Raw genomic sequence first — 15518 nt, 5'->3', positions numbered from 1 at the left:
GCCATAACCACAAACTAATTTCATCATTCAAGTTACTAATTACATAAAAACTATTAATAAGCTAAATCAATTGAACGAAATCAAAAGGCATGATGAATTTACACTATCCATAATTAAAAGGAAATATTAACATTGAGAGTCTCAATTATGGGTCATTGCTTTTTTTATAGATCCCAACTATTAATGATTATCTATATGACTTGAGCATGGGCTGTTGTGATTTTAGTAGGGCCTAGAAGGTAACCAAACTATGTCATGTGACTCCATTAAGGGCCCATTTGGTTGGAAATATTATGGGCTTGGAAACGGATTGAGGTAACACACTGTAATATCCTGAATTTTTAACGAGTTTGAAATAATTATTTTACACAAATAATTTATTTACATTGACTATTTTTTTTCTCAAAACTCTAATAATTTCAAATTATCCATTTTAATTAAATCCAAGCTCTTAGTCTTCCAATTAGCCAAGTAAATTCAATGGGCCTTCTTGAACTGATCAGAAACTTCAGTTACTGATGGAATACAAAAACAATATGAGTTGTTTGATCTTCCCAATCTGATTCATCTTCCTCCTCTTCACCTCCCATTCCTCCATCCTATATATACTCCTCTAATTCACATCACTCAGCACACATCTCTTCTCTTGCTAACTAGTAATGTTATCTCTCTTCTCCTTCCTTTGTAATCTGAACTCCAATTTCATGGCTACAATAACAAAAAAAAAATAAACAGTCTGGAATATGTAAACAACCCATCAACAGTACAAACCGCCAAAATTCTCCATACATTGACACACACTACCATTCTTTTTCTCTACAGCCATACATATACTCTGAATTTCTCGCAAATTCGAATCTGTTCAGCAAAAAAAAAGAAAAGGAAATATAGAGAGAGAAAATGCTGACCCAAACGAACCCACCAACGACACTGGAGTTCTGGCGACCCGAATCGGCGTCGTGCTCTGGTTATCGGAATGCCATTCTAGCTCCAGCTTCCTTCTTCTTCTTCTCTACTTCCTTTCCCTTCATTTCTTCTCTCAATTATTTTCCTTCATGTTATACAAATATGTTTTGCAAAGTCATCAGTAACTTTGGTTTATTGGGTTACAACCCAATTGCTTTTCATATCTTAAAAAAAAAAAACAAAAGGAAACCTTGGTCTTGTCTCTTATACGATTACAACCATGTTTCCCTTCCTTTTTTAAAAAAAAAAAATATTTTTTTCCTCTTTTGTCTAACTTAAAAGACTAACAACCTTATGTAATTACAATTTAGTTTATGCCGCTTTATTAGTCAACTAATTAGAATTATTATTGTGCTATTGTAGACAGAGAATACTTAGAAGGTGAATTTTAGGCCAACTTTTGCTACGCTACGTGCACTCGAGGTAATTTGCAATGTCCATCCACTTTAGAATCCAGTATAGGAAAATTACGTGCTACGTGTTTACAAACGTGCAATTGTGTGAACCTTATTATTATTGTGTAAAGTACTACTATATGTACCATATGACTATATTAGTAATTATATTATTATAATGTTATAAATAAGTACTTTTACCGTTAGTCTACTATGATGATTTTGTACAACTAATGTTATTATGTTATTCTAAGGGAACTTGGTACTGGTATAATTCACGTTAACTCATGTAAGTTGATGACTATTGGATTATGGAAAAGTTATGATTAAACGATGTATGTGATTTCGGACTTTATGGGTAATGTGATATTGGACGTTTGACTTTTCACAACCAAAAGTAATTAAAGTGTATCATGTTTTATTGTATGTGTATAGTGTGGTGTATGTTGTAAATTATATGTTCTTGGTTGTCCTAAAATTTACTAAGTACGTAAAGTGGAAATATGAAATGGGAATGAAACCTATGGATTTGGATCCTCCATAGGTAATGAACAGCTACCCTGTGAAGTAGTGAACCTAGTGACGTTTGATCATTAGGCTACCAACACGTTGTGAACTTTTATTATTCTGTTATTGTCTTCCTCCTAATAGTGGACATAGTGGCGCGCGTCTGCGGAGATCATTAGGCTATTAGTGAGGGGTGTGCACACTAGGGACATTCTGTAAAATGATGTTGGCCATAAATTACTATTTGGGTGACGACCCACTGTTGAAGTAGGTGGTTACTGGGACTAGTCCCGGCCTACTGGCGTTCCATTCCCATTTCTTAATTAAAGATAACTTTGCATGAATTATATAACATATTATATTAATGTTTTCTTGACTGTTTGTGTACGTGTATATACTATAATATAATATGTTGAATACTATATGAAATTATTTTCAAAATAAAACTATTACTATTTTACGGGATGGAGTTGGAATTACTTAGTTTTTACTAATTTTTGTATATTTATTCTCTTTTTCTTTTCTATTAAATTTTGCAGGTTGGTGAAAGGGGATTACGTTCCAAGAGTGAGCGCTCAAGTAGTTTTAGATCCACCTAGTTGTGAAATAAAAGATTACCTTATTTTGAGGATTATTATTAAGTTATCATAGGATTTTGGATTGTGAAGGCGAGACTATTTGGTTTGGTTTTATTTAATACCTTAACTAACTAGTTTTCAAATTCTATTAATATACTATTACTTTAGTTAGCCTTACATTTGTTTTTGAAGGAAAATAGATGTGGCGTAATAACCCCAAATTTTGAATGGCCGTTTTTTTAAAAAAAGAAAAAAGATGTTGACTTTATTTAATAAAATACGGTTCAAAGATTGGGGTTGTTACACACACTCCCTTATTTTATGTTTGGTTGGGTTATCCATTTTTTTTCACTCCCTTACTGGCCCAATTTTGATTCCATCATCTTGAAACCCTCCTCCCACCAGAGGAAACAAATCACGTTACGTTTGATTCCCCCATCTTCAAACCCTTCACCTCCTTTCTCTCTCCTCTCGCAGACATTGTAACACCTTCTCGGGTTCTATCATTTTTTTTCCAAGTCGACCACTATAATTTTTCTCCGATGGTGCTTTAGTGTCAAGTAATTGCCTCTTTCCTTTTCCTTTATTTCCATCTTTCTGGCTAATACAACCTCTTTCTCTAGTACTTGACATCTGATATATCATGTAGTGTAAAATGTATACAAGTAGTGTAGCATCATGTATTATCCTGCCTATGATGGGATTTTGGGAGGTCTAAATGTGGGTACCCTAAAACCTAACCAATTAAGTTTTGTAGACAGGCTGTTAAACTCATGTCTAAATCAAAATTTGGAATGAATAGTACTTATCATGATCTGATCACCACTGAGGTAATCTCAAGAGCTGATCCAATGCAATCAATATTGAGTTTAATCTAATCAGGTCTGATTCAACTCCTACCCACCTTTGCAAAGAGCTTCCTGGTACTTGTGAATACCAACTCCAACTTTCAATAAGTTTCAGAATTCAGAAACATTGGTAAATTGCAAGCTTCAGAATTCAGAAGTTTGTAGTTGTTGTAAATGCAAATAAATGGTGCCATTTAATTCAGTAAACAAACAATAAACATGCTCTAATTCAGTAGGTAATTCAGCAAAAATACTCTAATTCAATATTATAAGTTCTCTTCAAACAAACAATCACCAAAAATCTCAATCAAAGAACACCCAATTCAAGAATCAAATCAAATCTACAAGAACAAAATAATTAAAGGTTATTTCAAGAAAACTAACCTTATGTGGTAGATGATGGTGGTCGTTGCATCGCACGAAGAGGAGGGTGGGTCGTCGCGTGTGTCGGCGCGGCACCACTGTCGTCTCGCGAACGCTGCTGCAGATTCACAGGTGAGGAGGAGTATTAAAACAGCCAATGTCAATCATTCTGAGGATAAAGTCATGAAATTAAACAATACATCTTAAATTCAGGTAATCACACACCTATAATCTGCTCCAAATCACAATAATCGAAATAAGAACAAATCATAAATCCTAATTCGGGCCATCAATAAAGGTAATGTACAAAGAGAAGATCATAGTTATTAAACAAACAAAATGAAAAAAATCGCACAATTTACAAATTAGATCGATACAGCATTCTCCTACCAAGAAAATTTTCACATGGAGAATAATTAAAACTCTAATTAACGAGCAGAAATCAACATTAATTGATGAAAGAAAACTAAAATGAAATCCAGAAAGAAGAAGAGATAAATTGGGGATGATGATGAAGAGAAGTAAAGGAAAACCTGGAATTGGAGCTTCGAATTTTGATCGTCAATGGCGTTTTCTCAAGTTTCGACTTTAAAAGACGAGGAAGTAAATTTGTTTTGCGTGAGGATGAGGGTGAGGGTGTGGGTGAGGGTTGGTAATTTGTTTTAGGTGGGTTAAATTTTAAAAAGGGTAAGTTAGTCTTTTTAATAAGTTTTCTGTATTTAGCCTTTTTTTTTGCTTTATATAAAACTTGTAAGGTAAAGCTTGATCATTGAGAAGGATAATTATTACTAGGAAAAAAGAAAGAAGCAATGGGATTGGGTAAGATAATTGCAGGCCATGTTTTTGAGATTTCAGGTGTTCTTGAAGGAGCGAGTATGCACGTTGCCGCGTTAAAGGGGGTGGGTGGTGCACTAGTAGCTGGTGCTGGTAGCATGTGTCAATGCAATAAAGGGAGGGGGTTAGGGCATGTGCAATAGCTAGAGATGTGTGAAGAATGCGTACAAGGTTTAGCGACCGAAACAAGAGCGTGCATATTTTTTATTAAAAAATAAAAAGGGTTGTGTTTTTGGCCAACCGCAACCTTAAACTTAAGGGCTACTATTTTTGCATTAACTGCAGCCGTTTTTAAGAAATATTTGAGCTTTTTTCCAATAATGTAAATACTACTTGAAAGTTGCATCAAATAAGATACACATTTACAGGAATATTTAATTAATCTTAAAGTTTACCAAAACTGATTTGAGAAATTTAACACAAGTATAATACAAGTTTAAATTCATAAACTAATTGATTATGAAATCTAAAAACCATAAACAAGAAAATCAATCATACTACTGATTCAAGAATTCCTAAGCAACAAGACACGTAAGAGGGAACAAATGGGCAGTAGCTATGCAGAGCAACAACAACGTAGCAGCTCGCTGAATAGCAACAACATATGACAGGAAACTTGCAAGAGGCATAACTTATAGTACACAAGTAGGAATTGAGTGATTTTTGAGACTAAATTGAGTATCTCGAAGAGATCTACGACTTTCATGCAACATATATTCCCAAAAAACATCTGCATGATGAAGATTTTGAGCAAATAATTGGCCGCAACTTTAGGACCAAGAAAATTAGAGGAGAGAGATTGAATTAGAAGGAGGTGGATAAAATAGAGGAGTTGGGTTTAATTCTCTAGATTTCTAGAAGGAGATTAGATCAATAAGTATTTTTTTTCTAGATTGATAGAACCCAGTTGATTTATGAAGAACTGACACGTCAAAAATATGACATTGGTTGGCTGCATCACAAAATGACACAGAGAGGAAAAGAAGTAGAAAGCTTCTCTTGAACAACCACGAAGAGAGAGAATGAAGATCTCTTTAAAATATAATAATTTCTTTTCTTTTACTTAAAATTAAACTCAAATACCCTCATTTTCATAAAACCCACAATGAGATAATAGCATTTAAAATAATAATTCTCAGTAGATTCCCATTAATATTAAAACTTAATAACTAATAAACATAATTAACGTTAACTAAAACATGATCAAGACATGGGCTATTACAACTACCTACTCTATTCATCATGAAACTCGGTCAAGCTGAGGATTCATTCATAGAATGGCCGAAAGAGTTGGTATTTTTAGCCTCAGATAATCAGGTAACTTATGTTTAGTATTTTGATTTATATAATAAGAAATCTAAATGTATATACTCATAAATCTTGATTTATATATACCAAGTAATCTTTATGTTATATATAGTATGAATAAAAAAGAAGTCAAATTTAATTAAGAACATATACCTAAAGAAGGTGCGATGAAGAAGAAGAAAAAAAATGGTTGGTACCGATCCTTGCACCGATGAGTCTGCACATAGGCACGTAGATCCTTTTATGGACTTGTCACTAGAGGACATGCCTGATATTGTCAAGGATATGCACCGAATATTTTTCAAAAGAACCCCCAAATGAGCCTTTTACTATGGAAATTAAGAAGGGTACTGTCTTCGACTATCATAGTGATCAGATGATCATTCTCTCGCGACAAGATATTTTTCATTTCTCACGGGAGAATGGCTTAAGTATCCATTTTTCAAGTAGTTATGATGTGAGATTTCTCAAACTCTAAACTAATTAAAATTGATATTTATTTTTATTATTGTTTCTCCTAACTATAAGTATTTGGAGTGTAGGCACTTGGCAGATGAGATTGAGGAGCATGGAGATGCATATATTGGTTTCATGTGGCCAAGTTTGATTTCGAAGACCATGATACGCAATCAACTAGATGTCGTGATCAACTACATGGCAAGTTCAATGAAAGAAAATCAACAAATGTGTTTGTCATATGTTCGTACATTTAAAAGTATGTTAGTTAAACTAATCTTTACATTGTTTTATCTTTATGAACTTGTAGTTATATATATGAACCTTGCATTTTGTTTCATGCCTTAGGGAACATTGGATTCTTCTTGTCATTTGTCTATCTAAGAAAACGGTGTATATATTTGATTCGCTTCGGAGAGATAGATTCTTAGCTATTAAGATACCGTTGAATACGTAAGTTAATAATTGTTATATATATACATGTTAAGAAGTTTACATGTATTTTATAATATTTAAAATAATTTATAAATGTTTCTAGTAATTCTTTTATTGTTACAAATTTTTTGTACTTAGTGCATATACAAAATTCACGCGCCTTGAAGGATCCAAAAAAGGAACTAACTTTTCTTGGATAACTATGTGGGTAGAAGTCTTATGGTTTTGTATTTGATACAGATTTTATAATTCCATTTAGTATTCATTTCCGATTTAAATATATATCTAAAATTTAATGTAGTATGCTAAAAAATCGGGAGGAGATGAATGTGGTTATTTCGTAATGAGATACATGCTTCTAATCATCCGCTTCTACTATGATTCAAATAATTTGTATGAGGTATATGTATGTTATAAATTCGTTATTTATACTTATATAATTTTAAAGTTTATTAGCTATTAACATATTTATATGCTTTTCCTTAAAGTCTTGAGCCATACTCGATATATGATATGAACGACCTCAAAGAACTTTTTGCGCAATACTTTTTACGGGTCATCGAAGAAGAAGGAGCCAACTGACTTGTTAGTGTTTGTATTAGATTGAACATTGGTTGAATTGGTTGATTGCAATATTGGTTGCTTGTTTGAGATGTATTGAATCAGGTTTTGTTTTTATATATAAATTTTTCCCACATAATCTTAAAAAAGTGCGAGATTAAACTGCCCTCAAAACCCTCTTTTGCCATAGAACCCGAGAATTACCTAACCAATAACACCCTCTCTCGCCTAAGTTTACAAGTTAACGGGGGTGTGTTGGGGTTTGAGGTTGAAGAGGTGAAGGTTAAGGTGGAGAAGGAGGTTACACCTGCTAGCAAGAGGAGGAGAGAAGAGGAAGTAGGATTTGGGGTCAAGCAGAATGTGAGGAAGAGTCAGAGGCTTGCTGAACCTAGGAGGAACCCAGTGAGTGGGATCATGATTGATCTAGAGGAGGAGCAAGGTCCTTCAGAAACAGCTTCTCAAGCTGTGGATTTTCCTCTTCTGTCTACTTCAGGTCTGCAAGGGATACTCAAGGAGATTCAAGCTTCAATTGCTCTACTCAGAACAAGGATGCAAGCTTTGGAGGCTCAAATTGCCCATCAAGATGTTCAGCATGATCAGCTTCTTCATGCTATGAACAAGGGTGCCTCCAACATTTGCACGAAGATCGACACTGTTGCTGCCTCCTTTCCCATTCATGAACTTCCCTGATCCCAGTCCCTTCTACTTAAGCCTTTAAATATTTTGATTTTGGGTTGTATATTTGACGAACAATTGCATCGTACTTTATTTTGTTTTTCTTTTTCGTGTGGCAAACACAAGAATTTCAATATATGCATTTTTTTTATTTTTCATCTTCTTCTCTTTTATTTTGAACTCTACTCCTGATATACTAGTGCTTTATTGTGCTTGTTCCTGTATCTTTCTCTTGGAATGTGTGGATGGATAATATTCTGAGATTGTATGTTAGAGCTACTTGCCTTAATTTAAGATTGTTGACTCTACTAGTGCTGCAGGTTTCACTACTTAGTTTTGATGATGACAAAAGGGGGAAGATGTATGATCTTTGTCTCTATTCTTAGGATTGTTGTCTTTGTTCCTAGTCACAGTTTAGTGTTTTAGAGTTTTAAATAGTTTTAGAGTGTCTCAGAGTTTTCACATTTTTTTTAAATTTCATAAGTTCTTAATATATTCTTGTTTTTCTTAATTTTTGCCAACTATTTGCCATCATCAAAAAGGGGGAACATTGTTGTATTCCATGTTTTGATTATGCCAAATACTTAGGTTAATTCATTATATAATATTTATTTATTTAAGCGAAAATTATAAAAAACCAAAAATAATGTAATGTTCCAATTTGAATTTATATCTTGTTGAGAAATATTAATTATTTAATCTAAGTCAAGATATTTATCTTATACTCTTTGAATCTTTATCATATGGTATGTTTAATATTCTAGTAACTTAGAATCTTTGGATAAAATATTCTTTAAGCTAGTAGATATTTTGTTGCTGTTGTTATGCATGAAATTAGTTGGAAAATAGCGTGGAGATGATCCCTTGAAGCTCTCCAACAAACTCCCATGGCGTGGCATGAATTGTGGAGCTGATTCCTTGAAGCTCTCCAACCAACTTGCTGAAGATACTTCCACTAACGGCTAGTGGAAGGCAGTTTATTTCCGTTGCAAAAAGAATGGAGGAAGTGCAGTGAAAATCAGGCCATGATCCCATTACTCCACTCGCACCATTTGAGGAGAATATGGAGCACACCATGTCCAGATGAAGGAAGTATTTCAGCAGCTATTTAAGGAAGAAATTATACGAAGAAAACTTAAGAACTTTCACGCGAGATCAAGTCAATAGTTATTTAGAAAGTTTTTCTTGTAATTGCTTCTTTATTTAATATACACATTTGTAATATTCTTAGAGTGTGGGTTGATAGAACTCAAATTTTGTATTCGAGAGTGAGAAAAGAGAAAGAGAACACTTCTAGTGAAATCAAGTGAGGAAAGTCACGTGTCAGGGGGGAACAACGTGACTGGGAACTGGTTCCTAGAGGAACTGAGTGAGGATTGATTTATAATAAGTTGGAATAACTTTTATAAATAAAAGAGCAAGGTTTCTTCCTAAAGAATTGAGGAAGAGAACCTTGTTAAAAGAATTTTCGAGTGTTCTTCCTTGTATTATTTCTCCTCATTATCTTTCAAGTCTTATTATCCGCAAAAAGTTTGAAAATCCCCCCAACTATAATTCACCCACCCTCTTGTAGTTGATCTAGTGTTTATACTTGTTATTTCCCTAGGAACATTACAAGAGGGGGGGTGAATTGTAGGTGTAGAAATAAACGTAACTTTTTGCGGAAATTAAAACTTAAACGAATAAACAAGCTAAAGGAACACAAGGGATTTTTACGAGGAAAAACTTCTTGGGCCCAACAAGAAGAAACAACCTCGACCACTAGGGATTTTAAACTCAACACTTTCACTAATTAGGCCAAACAACTCTGTTACAACCTAATTCTAACTCGAGCCACACCTTGAGTTCCTAAACTCAAGTTCCTGACCACTGTTCCCTTAACAGCAGTTCCTCTCAACTTCACTCGAAGTTTTCTCACACATACAAGCTTCACTCAAAGCCTTCTCTCTTACAGAACTTCACTCAAAGTTCCCTTACCCCAAAAACCAAAATACAATTGATCGAAATAAGCTTAGTGGAATTAGAGTAAGAAGGCAAAGAACAAATGGCTATTATGAGAGAATGAAGGCACTGACACTTAATAAGTTAAACTCACTTAATTACTTAGTCAGACACAATTTGGAACTTATCTAGACTTCTATATTTATAGTGTTAATCATGAAGAACGTGGGATTAATGTTAGAGTACATGTTTAATCCATTACCCATGATGTTCCTTCCCCTAAGGAACACGTTTTACATCATGTCCCATGATCCCATGAACTATAAATGAACGTGGATAAAATGCAGCCATTACTCCTAAATAATAGGAGTTCCTTGAGCTTATCCGAAAATCAGTTTTTATAAACTCTTTTTATCTTTAAACTGAATTTCTAATCTTTAAGAAAATAATATCTTTGAAAAAAATCTTTCTAACAACCGGATATTTATTTTCTTATTTTCCGAAAAATAAAATCTTTTTCAAAACAGATTTTCTTTTTAAAACTGATTTTATCATTTGAAATTAGATATAACTAATTTCCTATAATTAGGCATGACTTACTCATTATCTTTTAACCGTTACAATTACACGCCTAAGTCTAGTTCCTTTATTAATCAGTTCCTTTAACATATTTGCTAAGTGCCACTTAGTTTGTTCCTTACAAAGGAACAAACGCTTCATTCTCAAATAACTGCCACAGTTCCTTACCATTCTTTCTTTGTTCCTTTACATTGGAACTAGAAAATAAAACGCCTAGCTTCTATTATTCTTGATCCAATGCTTGCTCCAGTATCAACATAGAAACTTCTTTACTTAGCCTTTGAAATCCTCTCTTGACTTCTTCATTGACTTCGTATTCTCCCAGTTCCTTGCATTGATACCTTAACACCATACACTTAAATAATTCATTAGTTCACTACTTAGTTTGTTCCTTTGTTTCTTTGTCATTATCAAAACTAGGGTTCAACAATTTCCCCCTTTTTGATGATGACAACAAAGGTACAAACTAAGGAAAATAACAAATAATATAAGTGAATGAATAATAAAAACATAAAGAAGAAAATGAAAAATAAAACACAATTATGTAGTAACTGAAGTTTTGATTTTTCATTTACCTTAACCTTACATTTCTATCTTTTTAATTTTTTCAATTTTTTTATAGTTTATGTACAGTTTGTTCCTTAAATCCTTTTCCCCCTTTGTCATCCTCAAAAAGAATAGACTCTGCATGAATTGATGAATTGATTTATCACCTTAAGACCAATATGCAAGCACCAGTTGTGGTTAAGTTAGAAAATCAAAGAGTAAACTTGCTCAAACATCAATCACATAATACTAGCCATTCCAAGGAAGAAATTATGCAAAACATTTAGAAACATAGACAATATAGCAAAAGTCATTGATTATATAGCACTTGTTCCATAACAAAACAAAGAAAGAAAAGAAAAAGGAAGAAACAAAAGTTGTGTTCCTTGATGAAAGAAACAGGAACAACAAAACAAAAAAAAAAACTAAGAAAGGGAAGGGGAATGGTGTTCCTCTACAACTTCTTCTTCAACCACATCCTCCAATTTTTCATCACCACCCCATGATGAGTCAACCTGTTCCTTCAGCTCCTCCAAGGCACGAGCCATAGAGTCCATCTTCTTTTGCTGCGCAACCACGGTATCACTCAATTTCTTCATAAGACTTATCATAGTATCAGTTTTGGCATCCAAAGTCCAATGAAGATGATTGTAAAATTTTATCATATGTTGTGCAGGAAGGCAGACTTCTTAACCCAGTTAGTATCATCCGGTATTCCTGTTCCTTACCCTTGGAACTGAGGCAGATGGGGATTGTTGAAGGAACTGGAGGGGTTTGAGTGGAAGGCTCATCTGTTCCAGGAATGGAAACAGAAGGTGAAGGGTGATAAATGGGAGGAAGAATGGTGGTGTGGGTGGAAGAGTTGTGGAGGTGGAAGCAAAAGGATTTGGGCCTTTTATTTCATCCTTCAACTGCTCAAAACTGGAAGGAACAGAGAAGGAGAGGTGAAATGGAGGGTATTTTGTGAAAGGAACAGAGAGTTTGGGAGATGGTGGTGGAGTAGGTTCCTTGAGAGTGAGGGTACCTGTTCCTCATTATCCGAAAGGACTAAAGGAGAGTCCTCGTTGGAAGGAACAGGAACAGGAGCAATTTTTCACGAGTGCTCTTTCTCACTCTCAGAGGAACAGAGGTTTAGGCTTAGTGGCAATGTGTTTGCGCCTCTTAGGTTTCGGTTCCTCCGGCTTAGGAACAGGGTTATCCAAGATTACATCATTATTTCTTCTAAGTTCAGTTTGGGCAGTTTTCTTTTTCCTGAGGAACTGGAAGCCATTCTTCCTTGAATGAGAACACCTTCTTGGACAGACAAGCCAAGTCCATTTAGGGTCTTCTCATTCAAGATGTTCCCTTGTTTGACTCCTATGTGGTCCAACCGTAAGTCTTACTTCAAATGATGAAGAAGGAAGTTAAAGCACCGTACCCAATACACAATTATTCTCAATACAGTGGTTAAGTGTTGAATGAAGAGGGAAGGGAAATTGATTTGTATGTGGTGGGCCAAGCAAAACATGTAACACATATCCAAGAGACCCACTTCATTCCTCTTTTCAGTTCGAGGAATGAGTGCTCTCCAAACCAAGTTAAACAGTACTTTGTGAAGGGGAGAGAGTAGGTTATGGTTAAGTTTGTTTTGGCCAGCTGTTCCTCCAAAATATTCTAAGATTTTGTCTTGAGGAAAATTCGGAAAGGAAACAGTTCCTTTCCTTTTAAAATACAAATCAGTTCCTTTGCAAGGAACTTCCCATACTTTGCTTAAAGTTGCTTGATTAAACCTTATTTTCTTCCTCTAACTCAGTTGTGCAAGTTCCATTAGTATTAAAAATTTGCACAAAACTCATCCATAGCTAGAGGAACAAGAGCATTATTAAAGGCGAATTCAAACAAGAATTCCATGCCTTGTTCCTTTAGAATGGAGGTTAATTCTGAAATTCTATTTTATGCCCATTCTAAATCGACGCAAAAACCCAAACATACCTAGATTCACTTCGTTCGACCCTTTTCTTGGAAGACGAAGAAACAGTTCCTTTGGAAGGAACAGGTGAAGTTTCTTCTTCTTCCCCCTGAGATTGTTCCGGGGTTTCTTCTTCATCGTCTTCCCCAATCAATTTTCTTCTTCGCATGCTCCTTCTAGGAGATTCTAATTGTGTTCCTCTATGGGGTTTTCTTGAATTATGTCGGTTTCAAGGGTTTTGTGTGGAGATGAAGAAATTTCCATTTTTGAAGTGTCGGTTGTTTTTGATGTTGGAAAAGGAGAGTTTCTTGAAGTTTTTGCCATGATTTGTGAAGGTTTGGAGGTTTTTATGGAGTATCAAAGGGTGTGATGAGGTTTCGGTATTGGTGAAGATGAAGCGTTTAGAGGAACACGGTTTTTAGATGAATTAAAGAAGGAAGTTTTGCATGTAATAGTACTTATGACACGCGGGAAAGGAATAAAGCAAAAAAATAAAAATAAAATTAAAAAGGAAGAAAACGAAAAGAGAAAAAGAACCAAGATTTAATTAAAACTGGTTCCCCTTATTTTTGGGATTTTTCGGATTTTTCGGATTTTTATGAATTTTAATTTTTGAAAGAAAATAAATGCTAAGGAACTTGTGCTATAGGAACAACTAATGCTACATATCAATTCCTTCATTATGCATGTTTCTTGACCTTAGGAACAGTAAGGGGAGTATTATGTGACATTTGTGAGTTGTTTATTTCTTTGATTCAGTTTATGTTTTGCAACATTCCAATTTGCAATGGTCTTAGGCAATTAAACACAATTATTTTTAGCACACAAAGTCACTCAAATTGATTCAAACATGGGGGAATGACATAGGAACAATCACTTAATTTTTATTAACCTAACTCAAGCCTTAATTTTTCATATCTATCTCTTTGAAAGGCTTAGTTAGATATCAGCAATCTGATAATCAGTTTGACAAAACTCAAGTTTATCAAAACCTTTTTCAACATTTTCTCTTAAAAAGTGATGTCTATATGTATATGCTTTACTCTAGAATGATGCACTGGATCTTTAGATATACTATAGCACTTGTATTGTCACAATAAATAGGAACACATTCAAAGTTTATTCCATAGTCACTAAGTTGTTGTTTTATCCAAAGCATTTGAGAGCAACATGCAGCAGCGCTACATATTCTGCTTCAGCAGTGGATAAAGCAACTGTGTTTTGTTTCTTGGTACTCCAAGAAACTAAACTATGACCAAGGAATTGTGCCATACCTGAGGTGCTTTTCCTATTACAAGATCTCCAGCATAATCTGCATCTGCATATCCTTTTAGTTCGAATGTATCACTTCTTGGATAGTAGAGTCCAAGATCATCTGTTCCTTTAAGTTATCTAAGAATTCTCTTCACAGCAGTGAGGTGAGACTCCTTTGGATTTGCTTGAAATCTAGCACACAAACCAACACTGAAAGCTATGTCTGGACGACTAGCAGTTAGATACAAAAGTGAACCAATCATTCCTCTATATTTTGTTTGATCAACACTTGTTCCTATGGAGTCTTCATCTAATCTAGTTGAAGTTCCCATAGGAGTGTGATTTATCTTTGAATTTTCGAGGCCATATTTCTTTAATAGTTCCTTTATGTATTTTTGTTGGTGAACAATTATACCTTTTTCAGTTTGTTTGATTTGTAGTCCAAGAAAGAAATTTAACTCACCCATCATACTCATTTCAAATTCATTGCTCATGAGACTTGAGAATTCTTTGCACAATGTTTCATTAGTAGCTCCGAATATGATGTCATCAACATATATTTGAACAAGCAAAATATCAGTTCCTTTAGATTTTAGGAACAAGGTTTTATCAACCTTTCCTCTTTTAAAGTTGTTTTCTAAAAGGAACTTGATAATCTCTCATACCATGATCTAGGTGCTTGTTTTAACCCATAAAGAGCTTTATCAAGCTTGTAGACATGATTTGGGAGATTATTATTTTCAAACCAGGGGGTTGTTCAACATATACATCTTCGTTTAGATAGCCATTTAAAAATGCACACTTAACATCCATTTGATATAATTTAAATCCCATGTAAGCAGCAAATGCAATTAAATTCTAATGGCTTCTAATCTAGCTACAGGAGCAAAGGTTTCTTCATAATCAATTCCTTCTTGTTGGTTATAACCTTTTACTACAAGTCTAGCTTTGTTTCTTACAATGGTTCCATATTCATCTAGTTTGTTTCTAAACACCCATTTTAAGCCAATTACTTTTTGTTGTTTAGATGAAGGAACTAGATGCCATACCTTGTTTCTTTCAAACTCATTTAATTCAGCTTGCATTGCATAATCCAATCAGAGTCAGTTAAGGCTTCTTCATGATTTCTTGGTTCCATCATTGATAGGAACGCATGAAATGCACAAAAGTTCCTTAACTGAGATCTAGTTTGCGTACCTTTGGATATGTCGCTGATTATGAGTTCCACAGGATGTGATTTTGTAATCTCCAAGGTTTTGGTTGAAACTCTCTTATAGGAACATGTTGTTCCTCATGAGTTCCTTGAGAGGATGAGGAACTCTGC

General features: G+C 34.4%; 1 long non-coding RNA gene across 3 annotated transcripts; it reads right to left on the bottom strand.

Annotated features, from left to right (window-relative positions):
• Positions 1-490: 490 nt before the first annotated feature.
• Positions 491-4574, bottom strand: LOC125498347 (uncharacterized). Of its 3 annotated transcripts, XR_007275280.2 has the most exons (4): positions 4191-4566; positions 3679-3775; positions 909-1051; positions 491-708 (listed from the first exon to the last, which is right to left on the bottom strand). It is a non-coding gene; the product is annotated as an uncharacterized LOC125498347 (long non-coding RNA). The 3 variants fall into 3 exon arrangements; XR_007275279.1 differs by lacking the exon at positions 491-708 and having other exon boundaries at positions 743-1051; positions 3679-3826; positions 4191-4574; XR_007275278.2 differs by lacking the exon at positions 491-708 and having other exon boundaries at positions 743-1051; positions 4191-4563.
• Between the last annotated feature and the right edge of the window lie 10944 nt (positions 4575-15518).

This window comes from Beta vulgaris, chromosome 6, assembly GCF_026745355.1.
Source record: "Beta vulgaris subsp. vulgaris cultivar EL10 chromosome 6, EL10.2, whole genome shotgun sequence".
Lineage (NCBI taxonomy): Eukaryota > Viridiplantae > Streptophyta > Magnoliopsida > Caryophyllales > Amaranthaceae > Beta > Beta vulgaris.
The sequence above is the reverse complement of the archived record's forward strand: the minus strand, read 5'-3'. Positions and strand labels throughout refer to the sequence as shown.